Source organism: Vicugna pacos, chromosome 8 (assembly GCF_048564905.1).
Source record: "Vicugna pacos chromosome 8, VicPac4, whole genome shotgun sequence".
In the NCBI taxonomy this organism is placed as follows: domain Eukaryota; kingdom Metazoa; phylum Chordata; class Mammalia; order Artiodactyla; family Camelidae; genus Vicugna; species Vicugna pacos.
Window position 1 is genome coordinate 28419632 of NC_132994.1, and position 19889 is coordinate 28439520.

Below are 19889 nucleotides of genomic sequence, written 5' to 3' on the forward strand. Positions count from 1 at the left end.
AATTAATGGATTGTTCTCAAAAAATACAGTTTCAATTTATTATTAGATCTCATTAGCCGAGGAGAGATCTTTAAAATTGGTATGAAATATCTGTAATAGATTTGGTGGGCTCTCTACTCATGAAAAAAATCTTTTCATTCTAAATATATGTTGCTATCTTTCTGAGTTCAAATTCTAATTCTTCCATTCATGACTAATTTCTCAATCAACGGAAACTTTAATTGTGTTTCTAAATATTCAGTACAGCTTATTCAAAGTGCAATGCAAATTGAAAAAAGTAAAAACGCTACGCATTTGCCACCTAGGAAATATGATGAACTAGGTAAAAAGAGTTTGTGTATAAGTGAGGAAATGTAATAAAATGTCAATATTCAATTTTTTCCATTATTTAGCTCTTAATTTTAGAAAATATTTACTAAATTTTTAATTTACTTTAATAATTTACAAATCAGTCACTGAAAAAGTAAAATAGTTTTTTTTTCTGTAAGATACAGTAATTTGAAAAATTAAAAGGATACTTTTTTAGTTCATTTTATATTCTACTTATGTGTCTTAAGTCTGGAATATTATTTTAGGTAATGAATGATCATTATGGTAAGACTTTTTTAAATGTAACTGAGGGCTGGAAGAGAGTGTATTCTGGAATGTGCATTTCATGGTGGACCCTGGGGCCAGAGTGTTCAAGGAGAGGGACATGCAGGGAGTTCGGTGAAAGCCAGTGTTGGAACAGATCTAATTATTGGCGACAATTAGAAAATAACTATCACGGTAAAGTCTGAGGACAAGGAATAATAGCCAGAAATGAATCTGTACCTGGGACAAAGAGCCAGAGGCACAGGCAAGATTAAGAATAGTTTCTAAAATTAGAATGAATTGAATGAAGTGGGATTGAAAATGTTGATAGGCTGATCAAACCATAGGAAATGTTGAAAATCCAAGATTGCAAAGACTTACACCTAAATTTTCTAAGAGGTTTAGAATTTGAGCTCTTGCATTTAGGTATCTGATCTATTTTGAGTTGTTTTTGAGACAATTGGCTTTTAATATTTTCTTTAAAAATACAAAGGAAATTAACTCTCTAGGTCAATAAAACTCAGGGAAACGAGGATACTTTAAGTTAACTTTTGTAAATAGTGTGGGAGAGGGGGTCCAAATTAATTTTTTATGTTTAATATCCAGTTATCCCAGCACCATTTGTTAAAAAGACTATTCCTTACCTATTGAAAGGTAATGGTACCCTTCAAAAATCAATTGACCATAATTATGGAGGTTTATTTATGGATTTTCAATGCTTCTCCTTTGGTCTATATATTCTTAGGCGAACACCACACTGCCTTGCTTAGTATAGCTATGTAGTAGGTTTTGAAATTGGAAAGTATGAATTCTCCACTTTTTTGCTTATTTTTCAATGTTATTTTGGCTATTGGGGCCCCTTGCATTTTCATGAGTTTTAAGATCAGCGTGTCGGTTTTTTATAAAAGTCTTTGCAAAAGATAGTATTGAATCACAGATTCAATTTGGGGAATATTGCCTTCTTAAAAATATTGCCTTCCAATCCCTCAACACAGAATATTTTCCATTTATTTAGATTTTCTTTAATTTCTTTTAATGATATTTTGTAAATTTCAGCATACAGCACTTGTGCATCTTTGGTTAAATTTATTCATGCTGTTTTAAATGGAATTATTTTCTTAATGTCATTTTCAGATTGTTTATTGGTAGTGTATAGAAATGCAACTGGTTTTAGTATGTTGATCTTACATCCCGCAAACTTGTTGAACTTTTTTGTTAGATTTAGTGTGTTTTGTGAATTCCTTAAGGGTTTGTTTATATAGTGTTTTGTCATGTGCAAATATTTTTGCTTTTTCCTTTCCAGTATGGCTGTATTCAGGTTTTTTTCCCCCTTATTTAATTGCTTTCTCTAGAATTTCAGTGCAGTGTTGAATGAAAGTGGCAAGAGATGACATCCGTATCTTGTTCCTAATCTTAGGGAGAAAGATTTCAGTGCTTCACCATCAAGTTAGCTGTGGGTTTTGCATAGATGCTCTTTACCACATTGAGGATGCTCCTGTCTATTTTATTTTGTTGAGTGGTTTTATCATGAAAGATTGTTGGATTTTCTTAAATGCTTTTCTTGTGCCCGATGAGATGATCATTCATTTTTTTCTCCATTATTCTAATGACATGGAGTGTGTCGAGTGATTTCATATATTGACTTAATCTTGTATTCTTGGAATAAATCTCACTTGGACATGGTGTGCTATCTTTTTATGTGATGCTGGATTTGATTTGCTGGTATTTTGTTGAGGATTTTTGCATCTATACTGATAAGGGACGTTGATCAGTAGTTTTCTTGTAATGTCTTTGTGTTTGGAATCTGGTTTTGGAACTGTTCTCATAGAATAAGGAAATAAGTGTTCCCTCTTCTATTTTTTGATAGCTTTTTTGAAGTTATGTTGTTAATTTTTATTTAAATGTTTGGTAGAATCCATCAGTGAAATCATCTGGTCCTAGGCTTTAGTTTTTCAGATTTTTAAAGAGTACTATCTGTAAAGGAAAAAAAAATGCACTGGACAAGATGAGCAAGTAGAATTTAATTTTCTTCTGATACTAGTGCCAGCAACAGGGGAAAGAGCACAGAGCAAGCCTGGGCACCCAGCTCTGCCAAGACAAAGGGCTGGAGAGTTTTTTAGAGTAGGGCTGGTGTTGGGGATCATAGACCAAAAATGTTTGCTAATTGACCTTATCTAAAGAAAAAGTAAATGTTCTCTTATCTTCAAGACAAGAAGTAGTTTTACAGCTTGAAGCAAAGCTCCTCCTTACCTCCACAATTAGGTTCTTATCCTGTTATAGTAACTGGGAGATAGGAGCACTGTCTCCTGATAATTACATTTTAAAAAGATGGTTCCCAGGGCTTATAAAACTTGTGACAGTCTGGAAGAAGATTTACATCTCAAAAGGGCAGAGAAAGAATTCATAATTACAAGTTTTCTAAAGTAAATGCTCTAAGTAAAGGGTCTTGTCAGGTGTCTACAGTGAGGAAGAAGCCTGTCTTAAGTTTTATGAAACCATGTTGATTATAACTGCAACTCTTCCTTTGTTATAGATCTATTCAGATTTTACATTCTTTTTAAAGTCATTTTTGGTGTTAATATCTTTGTAGGACTTTGCCCATTTTATCCGGGTTATCTAAATTTTGTGATAAAATTATTCATTTTATTCCCTTATGATTATTTTTATTTCCTGAATTAATTTAGGAGGTAGGATAACTCTGGTCCCTGTTTCCCTCAAAGTACTAGTTGATAGATTTTTAATGACTGATTGAATGGTTAGTTTTATTCATGGTTCTCTTTCATTTTGGTTCAGCTTTGCTATTTTTCCCAAAAACTGTCTATTTTGTTTAGTTTCACATTTATCAGCATAAAATCAGTAGTCTTCTTTTATTTTTTAAATGTTTGCTTTCTCATATATATGACTTTTATCATTAATACTATTTTCTTTTGATAAATCATAAATTTATCAATTTCCTTAGCCTTTTCAAAAAACACATTTTAGAGTCATTGATTCTGTTTTATCTTTATTTTCTATTTTACAATGTTTATCATATTTATTTCATTCTTTACATGTGGTTTGAATTTAGTCTACTTTTATTTTTCTAATTTCATAAGTACAACACTTAACTCAGTAATTTTTACTCTAACTTTTTTTCTCTAAGCAGTTAAGACTGTAAGTAGTCCTTTAAGGAAAGCAGAAATACTGTATTAAAGAAAATCTGTGGCAAATAACACAAAATGTCAACATTTGTTACCTATTTGTTTATTATTTCTTGATGGTATATTAGTATTTGTTATAACATCTTCTACCCTTTATTTTAGAATTTTACATAATTAAAAAAATTATCCCCCCTTTGCAGTCACCCACAGCAATTTAATACAAGATTTCTAATCATTTTTAGATTCCCATATTAGATATTTATTGAGCATTTTCTATCTGTCTTAAAATCTCCTTTGCTAAACATGCATATAAACAACTAACCCAATCACTGACGCTCTAGCAGAAGGGACATGCTGTATGCTGTGTTGGGGAGGAGTGGGGCAAAAGGAGAGATGGAATTTCACTGGGCATCTGGGAAAGCTTCTCAGAGGTGGGGCTGTTTGTGTTGGGCTTTATTGAAATTCCATTCATTCTTCAGGTAGAGCATCCCAGGGAACAGAGATAGGACAACTGCACAGTGCCCTCAGAGAACAGTGAGACATCTGGCATCCCTTGAGAGAGGAATTCTCGCAGGCATGACTGGGAAATGAAGCTGAAAGCATGGCTGGGATCAGATCTTGGGAGAGCCATCAGTGCTTGGGCATTTACACAGTACTGTAAAAAGAATGGGAAGCCACTGGGTTTTCCAAGGAGGTGAATGATATGATTTCACTTGTATTTGGGGTAGATAACTGAAGAAGTTTAAAGAATTAAAATAAAATACAACCTGAAAGCTGGCAGATGAGTCAGGAAGACGAGGTTAGAGATGAAGGGCTACATGACCCTACAGGGCACTCCTCACCTACCAGGGCTGTAGGTTAGCCATGAAAAGGGCTGAACCGGGGCAGCATTTGTAAGGTGAGTCGAAGGGAACAAAGCCAAGGGGAGCCCTGTGGGTGGATCATCTAAGGCTGGGAGCTGAAGCACACAGCAAAAGCAACTGTGTGCAAGCCACTGGAGGGGGAAGAAGGAAGGAATTATGAAGCAAGCTTGCTATCAGTGGAGGAGAGGATGTAAATGCTAGCTGTTTCCCGACTTTAAGATAGATGAGGTTTCAGAGAGCAGCCACAGTCCAGTGATGAAAGAGGAAGGCAGCCTCCAAGGCCGTGACAGAATGAGATGGACTGCTCATCACAGAAGTATAATGGCAGAGAGAAGGAGAAATTCAGTGTAGTGGTTTTAAAAGAAAGAAAATTGATTCATAATTGCATCTAAAGTTTATTTTAAGATCCATTACATAATATATGCCTTTCAGATATCTAACATACAGAGCATCAGAATTATAAGAAGACGGGTTATTTGGGAGCTTTTAATAAAGGGAAGCATAGCAGAGTTCTGACTTTTAGCAAAGGCAAAAGACTATGAAGTAATCTTGTTATGAATTATACTATTCATTTCATTTATCACTTACACCCAATACTGGACTGAAAGAAGCTTTCATAGGCAATTCTGTAAGAGTGAAGTTCAGGGGTTTTTAGAACAAAAAACAGCATTTTTAGACAAGGATCTCATTTTTTCATTCCTTGCTGAATGAGGTTTCCACAGCTTGAGGAAAGGGAGTCATGTTTTGGTTAACTCTTTGGGGAAGACAAAAAGGGGTGTTAATGAGAATTCTTTGTATCTCCAAGAGCTTTGTAATATGTAACACTAATAAAGAGAAGGCAGGCAGTCCAGGGAAGGCACTGAGTAAATTGCATGTTGTAGAGGAGTGCTTGGGGAGTTTTGAGTTGGCCAGAAATAGAACTGTTTCTCAAACTTTCTAGGCAAACCAGGTGCCACCCAACACAGGACTAGGTTTTCTCTATGCACAGCTGGCTGTGGGTGGAACAGTTGTACCCACCCAAGCTGTGAATTGAAAACCAATTTCTTTGAAATCGCCTTAGTTAGAAAGTATTCTTTTCCTCAATTCCCCCACCAGTTAGCTGTGGGCACTAGATGTTTTCTGTGTCTGGAACCACTGGGGACAGTGAGGGTCCTCTGCCGTTCCTTTCCCCTTGATCCAACCCCATGTTTATAACATTTTACACTTTATTAAACATGTTTCTTAAACCCTGGCGGCAGGAATTCTAGTCTATTTTACAGAGGGAAGACAAATGCGCAAAGGGGTTGGATGACATTATCCTGACTATCAAGAGGTGATGGGGAAGCTCAGCCCACTGGGAAGGTTTTGCCCTTTATCTTTTCAACTTGGGAGAGTGTCAGTGGGAATTATTTACCCCTTCATACACCTCCCTTTTTAGTCCATTTACGCAGGAAAGAAGAACACTATACTCTGGTCAATGTTTGGGGTGCTCCTTGGTCCTTATACTAATGGTAAGGTCTCTGTGGCTCACGGGCAGAAGCAAGTGGTCCACTTTCCTCTTTGATGCCTGGGTTCTTAGGAGGTAGGGCTCTTCTCTTTTTGTCTCTGGGCAAGTGAGGCAGGCTGGTCATTTCAACCCCTGCTGCAAAGGCTGTGGGTGAGATGGTTAAAGGTGAGTTCAGGAGTTTATGACACCTGGGTTCAAATCCCAAATCTGCACTTGCTCTTCTATGGTTCCTCTGTTAGTGGTTGTGTAGAAAAATCCAGACAAGAGACCCCACATGCCACAGTGGTCTTTGTAATGGCCATGCTCCCTGGAGTGTGCAAGGACCTTCATCAGAGCAGAGAAAAAGTAATTAGAGCATTTTTTATTACTTTTCAAATAAAAAGTAAAGCTTTTCTAATAATCAGTATATAGATGAACACTGGTTCCCACACCCCTTGACATCTCAGCCTGTAACCCAGGCCCTGGAGGCCTCCTGAAGGAAAAATGGAAGTTTCTCAATGTGGAGGTGTTGACAGTGCTGCCCTCACTCATTTGATTTTACTATTTTGTGACAAAAGTGTAGTTTATTTGCCATTTAGTGTCACCAAGGCGATTATTTTCATAAAAGCAAGACCTGGAAATATTATAATTTTTAAGTGCTTTGCAGTGAGAGGTGGAATGACTTTGAAAATGTGTTAGACACAGAAGTTTGCCATTTATCTTGTAGCAAAATACTTAAAACAGTTGTTGAAGTGTAAAAGTTATACATTTTTATTTTATAAAAAGATAAATATTTTAAATTTGCTAAATATTTTTGTAAGGGAAATGGCTTTCAACAGTTTGCTTATCTAGGAGATACAAAAAAAAAAAAAAACCCCACCAAATCTGTCCTTCTCGAAGGTGAAAGTGACATTTAAACAACAAGTAAGAAGGTAAGTGCAACTTTAAAAAAACCTCAATGAGAGCACTTCAGAAATGACTATTTGCAAACAGTTCCACGGGAGTGAACTCCAGTTCCAAGGAGTGATTTTATTGCTAAAAATAATACGTCACCTATAGAAACTCTTGTGTTTACAAACTGTGTATTTACAAATTAAGGAAACGGAATTTCCTAACTTGTTTTAAAAATCTTCCAAATGAAATTATTCAGTGAATTTTGAGCTAATTTGTTTAAAAAAAAAACAAAACAGGAAAAATGCCTTCCAATTTGGTTGTTAAGAACAACTGATTAATATAAGGGAAGACAGAAATTTTGCTACCTGAATTATGGCAAAATTTTTTTGTATAATTAGTCAATGACATTGAAAAAATGTTTCATGATTTTGTAAACATAGCTAGCAATATACTTTTATTTGAAACTATGTATATTTTTGAGCTAACTTCAACTATGATAGCAAATAAAATCAAGTATTCAAATAAACTGCCCTTAAAATGTTAAAACCAGACCTTCAAATAGCTGAATCACAAAGTCTAAGCCAATTTAAAAAACAATAAAACATCTTTTACCGCATTTATTATAGACAATATTACAGAAGGAGTAAAAGTTTTGTGCTATTAATTTAAAAGATTATTTATGATTATTTTATTTAATTTTAATCTAGATATCATTATATTTATAATTATTTTATTTAATCTGTTTATTTTAACCTTTATTAGATATTTAAATCTTATGTCTATATTTTTATTTAATCTTTATATCAACTTTTAATCTTCATATATTTTTAGTCTTTATATCTAATCTATATAAAATATATATTTAACATTTAATATTTACATAATTAAAAGATTATTTACAATTATTTTTATTTAATCTTTAAAATTTGTTGTGTGTTAAGAAGACATAGAACTACATGTACTCAGAGTGCACGCTCAAACCCTTTTTACCATTGGGTCTACCTAACCAGAAACTTGCTCTCTTCTAACAAGGAATGCAGGCAGGCTCTGGTAGAGTTAGGGATGCATGCCTGGAAGTGGGAACTCAAGTTAGATCATTTCTCTGCAGGGTTACTCTAGTGCCGCTCTGCTGAGTCTTGGTCCCGGAAACTCACGTTAGTAGTCACTCTTCTCTTCAAAACCCCAACGTCCTGATGCACCTCCAACCATGCTTTCTTCCAGCTCCTGTCGGTGCGTTTGTTGTGTGTCCTCCTCAGTTGCAGTAATTCCGTGGTGCCCTTAGTAAGTCAGGCTTCCCCCAATCCCTAAACGCATGTTGATTTTCACTGCCTGTTTCTTTGACCTTTCTCTTGAAGATTCCTCAATCTGTTCTAAAACTTGCAGCACAAGTTCTAGTTTGATAATCCTCCCTGGGGTCTATGTAGCATTTCCAGCGGTGTTACTAACATACCGGTTAACTGCCTTATTCAATCAAAATTGTTTGCCAGAAAACAAAATGAAAGACAGGAACAGGGATAACAGCAGAGAAATAATGTAGGTTTTAGAACTCAACTTAGGATTAGCTGTCAAAAACTCACTGGCTGAGTCTGTAGCTCAAGAGACTGTTACTCTAGTTCTTGATAACTATAAAAAAAAACGCTTTATTAATGTGAATTCAAAACTAGAAAAGTCAGTTGAACTGGTTCAGCCCGCCACTGAATTGTACTCTTCATTCAAAATTCCACCCAGAGCAGGGGACAAACCGATTGCAAGGAGTAGGGAAACTCTGAAGGTAGACATCTCATCTAAACTCTAGGTTTCTCTAGGGTATAGGTCATCTCACAGGTCACAGCTTTTTTTTTTTTTTAATCTATGCCCTACATTGATAATTCAAAGTCAGGTGTACAGTAGAACTTCAAGAGATACTTGCTAAACCATAGAAGAATGATTGGTGAAATGGAGCAATGAAGCTTGTAATGCAAAATTGCGTATATTGACTACCAAATAATTTAATGTTATTTTTGGTATTGAATATGACTGTTTATGACACTTCTGTAATATACACATTTCAAGAGCACATATTAAATTATTCTGTGAAAACATAATTCAGAGGGAGCTGGAGAGGAAAAAAAAAAAACCCTATTTTGTTTCTTACCCCTGAGCTTTTAAGCATGTTTAACCTCTCTCTTTCCTCTCAGTGCTGAGACAGGATCTCTAAAGTTAATGTACTTTGAGCAAAACTCTCCAAATTCTGCCTCAATTTCCTGATTTCTCTGGAAGGAAAGTCATTTAAGTCTGTCCCCCCTCTGCTCCCCCTCTCCTTTCCAGCAGAGCTAAGTTACTTGGAGGGCTAGTGAAAGAATGCCTTTCTTCCCTCCCAGCTCCTACTGAAAAGCACAAATAAGAACATAAACGCTGAAAAAGTCAACCGTGGTTATGAAATACAGGCTCCAAAGTATTAAAGTTGGAACTCCTCTAAGAATTTAGCTAAGAGAAGGCATGATCAATGAAGCTCTGGACCAACATCTTTTTCTTGCCTCCCCTGGTTACCATTTGGTTTCAAGTGCTAGGTTTAGAGGATTGATTCATAAAAATCCAAACAACTAAACTAACCATTGTGGACACTCCCAAGGCCCTAGTGCATTTTTTATACTAATGTAAACCCAACATAAAAAATATATATATGTGTGTGTGTGTATACACACACACACACACACACACACATACATCTTGGTGCTCTTTATTGCTTATTCTCTCATTTTAAACAGTGGGGGGATTCTCCTCCCTCCCAGCTGTGTCTATCTCCAGAGAGCACCAGATTGAAGGCATGATAAAGTTGGCACATGGCACCTTTATTACATTTCCTTTATTGCAAATATTAATGTTTCTCAAGTGTTATTTTATGCTAGAGTATTCTTTTCTAGACCAGTTTTTCCCCAATTATTTTCCATTTCATTTAAAGAGAGGCGAGAATTGACATATTTTGAGTTAGTAGTCTAAAACATGTCAGAGTAAGTGAGGTCCAGAGGACCAAGGCATTTATTATGCTTCTGGGGCAGGGAAGTGGTGCTAACAGATTTCAGGTGCTCCTGGAAGAAGGCTGCTTCAGGCATGCACACACAGGCCGAGTACTGTGTGTCAGTGATGCCAAAATGTACTGCAAAGATTTGATAACATTTCCATTAAAAGCAACAGAAAGAAGACATGCAAAATATGACTGAAGACACTGAATAAGCCTTTTTTCTCTCATCATAAAAGGATACAAAAATTGAGAAGATGTTCGTGGTGCAGACTACAGACAACTTGAAATAAATTATGGGATTACGTTAGTTAGGTTCACTTTAACTCTCATCTAAAAATATATTTCCTGTCATTTCCTCGGCTTCTCTGTGTTCCTTTTCTCTCCATGAAGCACCATGTTTTCTGTGGTTTCTTTGCAAAAAGTGATCTGAACATTCTGCTCCCTTAGAAGCACATAAAGTGAGGGCTCATCATAATGATCATTTTATTATATTAGGACTCAGTTTGAGGGAGTTTAGGGACAATTTCTAAGGAAAGTAAAATCTTTGGAAATTGGGAGAATTTTTGTTGGATTTTATTAAGATAGACTTGAGCGTTTATGGTTCATTCACAGAGTGGTGTAAGACTGAAGTTAGTCTTTATTGTGTGTGTGCGTGCTTGTGTCTGTACGTGTGCTCACACGCATGCCTGTGTGCATGTGCACTGTGAGGCATGACTCTGCCAACCAGCCTGAGTCTTTAGCTCACTTGGTCCTCTGTAGTCTAAGGGCTTCGCCGCAGGAGTGTGCTCATTTAAATGTGTTTATCTAATTAGCAATCATAACTTCCAAATAGATTTTTCAGTCCTTGAGTGCTGAATATTACATTTGTTTGTCCGCTTCACTCAAAATGCATACAATATCTAGTAGCAACATTGTGAAGTTTTTTCAAAGCTACAATTATATATTGCTAGTGAAGCGAGGATCAGAAGACCTTCTTCACACAAATCTCAGCAAACTGCTGCCCTTATACCAGTTGCTCTCTTTCTTGCACTTGCAGAATCACAGCTGCGTCTGGTTATGAAAAGAGAGCACATAATAATTTCACTAAATATGCATTAAATTACTTTGCAAAATGGTAGTGGCATCCATTATAAATCCTGTGTTTGAGGAGTTTAATCAGCTATTTAAATTTTCATCAGGATGCAAGTCAACACTCGAGTTCTTGGCCAAAGGCATTCTATTTACCACATAAATATTTGTTGATTAAGAAAAGCACAGGACCCTACCCTTTCCTCGGGTTTCAGAGGCACACAGGCTTTTCTCAGAAGCAATAAATAAAAACATGGAATTTTTAAAAAATCATACTTGGATTTTGATACATTGTGCAGTTGGCGACTACATTTCCTATGAATAATATGCCACTTCACAGTAATTTAATATTAATATTCCTCAGGAAATCAAGTTTAGGAGAGTGGAATGGGAGGACAAAGAAAATGCTAGTAATTGTATTTTAAAATAACAAAGCTAATTAATGTGAAGCAAACTGTGTACTGATTACATCATGAGGTTTTATTTTAGTTTCTTCTGTGTTCAATCCTTTGTCCACTGGAGCACTTAACACTAAAATGAAAAGGAATGGGAGGATTTGAGGTTATAGTATTTTATTTTCTCATTTCTTTTCACAGTTAGCTGATCTGAGTTACATTCAGGGTATGAATCTGTATCCATTAGCTTCAGAAAACAGAACTGGTATATTTTCTATCTGCCAGGCTCCAGGGAAGGGATCAAGGGGAAGGTGAATTCATGTCCCCGTCACAGCAGGTGCTCCATTTACAGATCCCTGGGGTATCACACAAGGGCTTGAGGGGAGGAAGAAGAGGGAGGGGGGGTGGGAGGGATAGAAGGGAACTGAGGTCCCCTTGAACTTGGGCAGGACTGGCTCATTCCTAGATAACTGGATACAATTTTTTACACTTTTCCTTAAAATAATTTATTATTCTGAGGTGAGGTGTAGGAATGGTGATTATTTATAGAAAATATAAATGGGACTGCCCAATGGAAAAAGAGAGAAAGCACCATATTTGGATATTGTGGTTTTGCTCGTTGAATGGGAGTTTGTAATATAAGGGATGTTTAAATTCTCGGTTATGATTACACTTCTTATATCTAGCAATTACTCTGACAGGTATAAAATGGTAAGCCTGAAAAAGACAGCAGAAAGTTACTTAGGTGAATCTTTCCTTTTGTGAGAGGTGGTTTAAATTTTAAATGTGCATCCTTATAAAAGTCATATAATAAACACACACACGTTTATTGAATGGGAGGGTGAATGAATGAATGAATATATGTGTGCTTAGGAGACTAACGGAATAAAATGGGGGCAAATAGCTTTTTAAGTCAGGTAGCCCACTGAGTTTGCAGGGGCTTCCTCAGAGAAGCACAAACCTGCTGAATTTGGCTGTTAGGGCTACTGTTGCTCAGTGAGAGATTTGAGTGAAGATGATAGTGATTATTCAGTTTCTGGATGCTTATGTGATGCTGTCTCTCTCATCTTTGAAGATGCCACTACCAACAAGAATGGATATCTATATATGTGAAAGGAGTTTTGAAAATTTATTGACAGTCAGTACATTTTTCTTTTATCCATGCATAAAAGCTTGCCCATGTTTTCTACATGAATATCTTTCACAGGCATTGGCTAGCAGACTGCCTTTAACACCGTGTCACTCAGAGCCTTGGCTCCAAAAGTCTGTAATGCTAGTCAACTCACCATTGCTAACCAGGCATATGAACCCAGGCAAATGATTTTGCTTCACTGGGCCTCAAATTCGTCATCTAAGAACACAAGTTAGGGTGTTCTGGGAGAACCCCGTTCCTTCCAGCATAACAGCATGGGAATTTACATTCTAAGATCTACTGTGACTGCTACTTGCAGCCTACAGCGTATGGCTATGTAACCCTTCGGTGCATTTTACAAGTGTGTCTCCTGTTGCCCTTTGCCCTTAGTAAATTGGAATTGAGTTGGGTAGAGCTTCCTTGTCCATGAGCGGTACTCTGGGCACACAGCCTTCAATCACTGGGGCCAGCTGGTGAGACAACTCAACTGTGGTGACTCTGTCTTTCCATTTAATGCCAGTAAGACTCATAAGTAAGTCATGACAGTACTCAAGAAGTTGCAAATAAGATCTAAGTTCATTTCAAAGCTACATGGACCACAGAGTAATCCTTCTCCTGCCATGTGTGTGTGTGTGTGTGTGTGTGTTTGTGTGCGCGCGCGCATGCATGTGTGCTTCTTGAATGAGTGTGTGTATATGAGCCACCACCGGCACAAAAGAAAAGAAGATATGAGTCTAAGATAGAAAACCATCAGTCCTTTTATAGACACAGACACTTCTAAGGAACATGAGAGCAAGGTTTTTCAGAACCACAGTGGTACCAGTTACTGCACAAAGCATCTAAGTAGTTGGACGAGGAAATACTAACTCAGAAATCTAGTCTGTTCTCTGGGGAATGAGAAGTTTTGTCTGTTCACAGTATCTTTAATCCTGCTCTCTGCTTCTATATACTTCAGGATAATGGCTCTGCTACTAGAATCTTTCCTGATTTTGAGCCTCATTTCCTTTCTCTTCTTTCCATTCATTTCATCATAATCATACACTTTTAAAACCTCTTAGAATTTTCTCCTTTCAATGTATTTAATCACTTTTTCATAAGTATTTGAAAGATGATTATAAAAATTCTACTCATTTAAATAATTTTAAGTTAATCACACTACACTTTCTCTCCCTCCCTCCCTTTCTCATAATATCGAGGCATGTGAGAGTCTCTTGGCAATGATTTAAAGTTTATCTGGTTAATCTGAACAGCTGTGTATCTGATATTTGGAAGCTCACTGGAGCAATATCCAGTTTTCAAGGTAAATAAACTTACCCCTTTCCATCAAAATTGTTGGACATTTTCAAAGTCAATGTCTTTGCCAGTTGCCCCCATTCTGACTTATAAACTCACCGTCATCTGCAAACTAGTACCAGTACCCAGTGTGCCAGGCTCCTGGTTAAGAAAGGGCAAAGCGATTCACTGTCTCAGGCTTCAGGGGAAAGGGAGTTAATAAACAAGGAAACATTTTTAAAACTATACACTGGTAGCATATTCTAAATGGTGATTGAATGAGGGAAATAATAAGTACTCCAGGAGTCTAGAAGTCAAGGTGGGGCAGGTAGAAAGCTCCCTGGAGAAAGAGCGCAGTGGCCTAGGCTTCAGTCTCGCAGCTTGAGACCCAGTTGTCTGTGGAAGTGATCCAAGTACCACCAAAGGATCCACAGATGGACTTCAGAAATGACAAGGGTCTCCTGAAATTGTATGGGAATTTTTATGTCCTTACTTTTCATGGGAGAGTCAGCTTTTCAGTGGATGAAGGAGCACTTTTCTCCTGTTTCTGGCTGAGGCTCCTGACACCCAGTGTTAGATGACTCCTGCCCAGGGCCTTTGGCCAATCTCGTTCTTAGTGCATTTGCCTCTACTCTGGTCTCAATATTCCTATCCCACTCATTTTCTGAGATCCTGTTTTGTGAATCTGTAAGTAAATTCTTGTCTTATGCTTCAAGTTCCCAGTAATCAAGCTTCCACTAGGCTTCTGTGGATGAGTCTCCCCCCCCCCCCGCCCCCCGCCGCCTCATCCTTGCCCTGGAACTCCAGGACACATTTTCTGTCTGTGAACCAACTTCTCAGAGCTGGTTTTCCAATATCTGTTCCCAGATTCCCAAGTGCTGGCCACTTGTCTTCCCACTCTTTTTGCTGTCACCAAACACCTTGGCTTGGATGGATGTCTTGAATTTCAGGTAAGGTCTACAACCTTTGAGTAGTCATGTTTGGATCCTGTCTGTTCTTCGCTGTTGATTAACTCACCTCTAAATTTCATATCTGCCCTTGGGCCCAGGAGCTCATGCTTTACGTTACTAATGTCCTCAGTTCCTGCCAATGTTGTCCAACCTTTCAGGACTCAACACTTGTCTAACCATAGATAGGAATTATATATAATCTTGAGGGTTTTTTTTTAATATATATATAACTCTCAGACTTGAACAAAGTCATGAAAGTAATATAAGACCTAATGCAAATTAAGGTGGGTGGTAGGGGGTTGTTGAGAAATACGTAAAACTTCCTTCTTCCTAGTAAGAGGCAGCAGAATTAATTTAAGCAAAATTAGGGAGGTAATCCTATAGCAAGTTTAGGAAGAATGAAGCAGTTCTGTGAAATAATAAATGCCCCATATGATATTAAGACCTGATACTTTTGTTTGTAATATTTTCTGAAATGGAGCTTCTAGAATTTAAAAAAATAGCAAAATCTTTAGAGATCCTTGGCAATGTTGTTTCCTCAGAGTCAATATTTAAAGCTTTTATTGAGTTTCTATTTGTAGATGATTCAAAATTAGCTGTATCTCTTATGCAGTACAGTTCTCATAATGCTTAGCATAGAACTGATTCTTGCACTGTTTTCACCATCACATTATAATATTTTGGAAGCACCATACATGGATAGGATGCCAAGATTCCAAACTACATCTTGTTTCTTGAAATAATACACATTGCTAATAACCTGTAATTGTCACACTATTAATTTTCCACAATGTTGTACAGTATGATCACAAAGAACCCATTTTATTTGGCAGTTTTATATTTCTAAATGTATTGTTATTTAAAATATGAATATTTCAGTTTTGATCTGCTGTGCCATGTGATGTTCTCCTTTTATAAAATTATTATTAACAGCACAAACCCTGACTTAATTTAGAGTGGGTTTAGCTTATAATTTTTAAAGCACTTTTATGACTAGAAGCCATTTTTCAATGCTAATTAAAATTATATTAAGTGAATCTCGTAAAATGTTAACACCATCAACTGTTATGGTGGTGCTAATCTGATGAATCTCAAAAGTAATGAATGTCGTTAGCACTTTGAACACGTGGAAAACAAACATAAAGGAAGATACAGAAGCAAACATAATGGTAGCCCTTGGAGTTGGAAATGATTAGCAGTAATGCTGATTTATAAGCTTAGTATCTTCTGAGATTCTTGCAAGGGGGTTAGAGGTTTCAAATTATGCTGCCTTATTTTACTAGAAGAGAAAGAATACCAATATCATTTCACTAAAATATTTGCATTTGAAGGAAAATGAAGCTATAAATTGGTAAACCGAGCATTTAGCTGCAAATAGAGAAGGGAAGAAAAATTGTAAGGGAATCACAATAAATGCATATTAATTTTCTGATCCTCCAACGTATGCTTCACATTTTCTCAAAGCTTCTCTAGGAATTCCGTTATAGGTTCAACTTGGAAATTATAGCCCAAGGAACCCATGAAACATGAGAACAACACTAAAGTCCTTTGAGGCCCAGATTTTCCTTTGAAGAAGAAGAATTAAGGCATCAAGGTTAGTGTAGCAGCATAGCTCAGAACCACATGAGTGTCCTAAACTAGTCCATTCTCCCCAGGGTCAGTAACAAGGTCCAGTCCCAAAGGAAATCATATCTTTAACATGTTAAGGTTTATCAAATTGTGTCTGAGAAAGCCTTGGACAGGCAGGCTGCAGGGCTTTCTACACAAAATAATAATTTTTCTCCTGAAATCAAAAAGTGAGATCATTTTTACATCTTTGCCCTCTCAAACGTAACATTAAAAAGGAATCAGTCTTACAGCACTGGGGACTGTATTCAATATCTTGTAATAACTTATAATGAAAAAGAATATGGAAAAGAATATATAAGAATATATATATAACTGAATCTATATCAGAAACTAACACAATATTATAAATCAACTATACTTCAACTGAAAAATAATAAATTAATTAATAAAGAAAAGCATGTGAAAATGAAAAAAAAAAGGAACCAGTCGTAATTTTGAAGTCTGCTTAAAGCTAGGGAAAGAGCAAATGCTTCCATCTGAGGAAAATTCTGTTAAATTAGAATTTACCTTATTAATGTACAGTACCATATGTATAATACAAAAAATACCCTAACAGATTTTTGAGTTGAAATTTCCTAATTTAGTCTGTCCTCATACAAGTTACTTTCCCTTGAAGATTTGGTTCAAAAAGTGCTTCCTCAACATGGAGAATTTCAGTTTTAGGAGATGTGGATTTTGAAGCAATTTTGTGGCAGAAGATTGGGTGAAACGTGGGAGAGAAAAGTTGGCCCAGGGAAAGTGCAGGGGAGAAGTCATGGGTGAAGGACAGTCCTGTTGCTGCTCCTCAATATCCCAGTATAGGGTCCCAGGTCCTGAATGAGAAAAGAAAGCTGATAACTCTTAAAACACATACTAGAATGGTCCATAGATTCATTAAAGATAAATCATCATTCTGGGACAGTGTCTTAGTCAGCCATTTCAAAAAAAGAAATGGACTGGGTGACTTAAACATCAGAACTTTATTTCTCACCGTTCTTGGAAAGTCCAAGATCATGGTGCTGGTCTGTTTCTTGAAGGCTTTCTTCCTGGCTTGTTGACCACCATTTTCTTTCTGTGTCCTCACACGTGGAGAGAGATTGGGAGAGAGATTGAGAGAGAGGCGATCTCAGCTGGCGGGGACACAAGTCAGTCTGTAGCAGACAGTGTAAATTTTTTTCCTTTTTTTTTCTTTTTTCCTTTTTTGTTTGTATATTTATTTTGGAGGTCAAAACAGAAGCTAAAAACAGAGATTGACTAATCCATCACTTGTGGAAGCACCTAAAACCATACTCTAGGAAGGGAACATTTTTTTTCAGCTCTCTAGCCTAAAGCTAGATAAAGCAATGATAGTCAGCAATGCAGGGTAGAGGGTTTTGCAGTGTTGCCTTAAGACAGATACAGGAGGAGGAGGCAACTAACCCTAACCCTCAGCCTTCTCCGTTAGGTGGGAAGCAGTTTAAAGTGTCAGAGGTTTTCAGAGTCAAGTCCACGTATTCTGCTGTGTTTTAATTTATCTTGCTATTGGTTAGGTTCATGGGTGAAGCTCATCTTGAATAACTTTGGCCTTCTGGCATGTTCCAAGGAAGGTTGGGCCTTGATGAGACCTACTGCTTTCTAATACATTGAACAACTTACACGATTATCCACGATTTTATTGTTGCTTTTCCCCTGCTTCATCTCAATATGTCAAATGTACAAATTCTTTTGGTTTTCTTAAATTTCTGGAAGCAGACCCAACAATTTAGGTCATAATAAGCAGAAAGACATTGAACTTTTTATAAGAGACCAGGCTCCTCTTCAGTATGTTTATTTATAAGCTGCTACAAAATAGAGACAATTGTAAGTTTCTCACTAAAACAACGAGACCAAAGATCCTAAAGCAGCCCCAGCAAGGAAGGAAAAGAAAACGGAAATGAACTGTAGAGTGTTAGTTAATATTCACTTAAAGTTATGCAGTGTGTTCTTGCTGTTCTATTTAACCTGCTCTACTTTTGTTTAATTTTGGTTAATGTAAAAATATTTATAGGGCTTTCACAGTTCCCCTCATGTCATCAATTTCTTACACCCATTTCCACATAATCTTAAATTCCTCAGTAGTGATTTTTTTTTCACAGCGGATTATTTGAAGAATATAGTGGAAGTTGGAGAAGGACTACTGTATTATTCCTGGGGTGTTGTTTTTGAAATTAAAAGAGGCCCATACTCTGACTTCCTTTCCTGACTATGGGGAATATTTGAAGTGACCCACCCAACCTCATTCATATCATCCCCTCTTGTTTCCAAGAGGTAGTCACATATGGATTTCAGGAAGAGGTTTCTTTGGATCACGAACTGTTGACTGATTTTCTAGGAACATGGCATTCAATCAGCTGAACTGCCCCATATGACACCATCTGCTTGAGTCAGCATAGATCAGATGATGAAATTAAAAAATACATTCCTCTGTATTATCTGGTGTTTTCTTTTGGAGGAGAGACACTCTTTGTTTCTTGACTTTGTTGGGTCTTGTGATTATTTTTCATATACTATATTTTTCACTGTAGCAGTTTAGAAAAACAGAATACACTCCACGCCACTTCATTATTCCTAATTATCAAGAGGTGTGTAGGAGCAGTAAACAGCTTTGTGACTCTGTTCTTTCTTAACTCCATCCACCAGCCACCCTTACACCCATTCAGATAAGAGGAGGAGTTGCTAATTGAGTGGTTAAATTCTTAAACCATATCCCTGATAAGAAGGGGCAACATATATTAAAATTTTATTAATTCACACTTATTTATCTTTGCTGAATTTGGCTTTGGATAGGAAATTATAAGCCCAGTTTTGCCTTGAGGTGTAATCTGACCATTAACAGTAATAAATATTTAAGGAGCACTTCAACTCTGGTCCAGAGTAGCTACCAGCTCCCATTCCTTTTGAGAATGTGGAGCTAAAAGCAGTAATCTTATTGGCATCATCAGCCCAACTTAGAAAGTTATGGTACTTTGATTTTCATCTATTTTTATTTCTTAATGTTTAAATTCATGCGTTAGCCTAAAATTCTAAGTGTGACTCTGAAGTAGAGCTCCTTGCCAACTCTAGCAGGATATTTACCCTGAGCAAGAAATAAACTTTGGTGGTTTTTAAGCACTGAAAATTAGGATTTCTATTTATCATGCTGTGATGTACTCCTGTCCTGACTAATAGAACCTTCTGTGCGGCATGTATACCTCTTGTCACTGTTCAGTTTTCGCTCCACACTGCCCAGGGTGTCTCCTAGTTTTATCTTCAGTTATGGTATCAGTCATACTCCCAATGTCTTTTCCTTTAACTATTACCAGGCAATTTGAGATCTGATTTCCAGTCATCTGGATTTCACCCAGAAATGAAGAGAGTCACGTCTCTCAGCACTACCCCAAGGTGACCTACATTAGTGTCTTTAGTTTTAACATTAAAGCCAGGTCCTGGTCTCTTTGTGTCCAAGCTGAGGGAGCAGGAAGGCACTAGTAAGTGCCTTCTCAACACTTTATTTTCAACGCTGAACTCACA

General features: G+C 36.9%; 1 protein-coding gene across 4 annotated transcripts in view; it reads left to right on the forward strand.

The window, feature by feature from the left end:
- The window catches only part of GRIK2 (glutamate ionotropic receptor kainate type subunit 2), a 933693-nt gene that overhangs the window by 297432 nt on the left and 616372 nt on the right, over window positions 1-19889 (forward strand). For all 4 annotated transcript variants that reach the window (XM_072965660.1, XM_072965661.1, XM_072965662.1 and 1 more), the window contains 2 exons: window positions 14671-14753; window positions 16218-16347. The gene's annotated coding sequence lies outside the window, so the exon portion shown is untranslated. The remainder of the gene's footprint in view (window positions 1-14670; window positions 14754-16217; window positions 16348-19889) is intronic.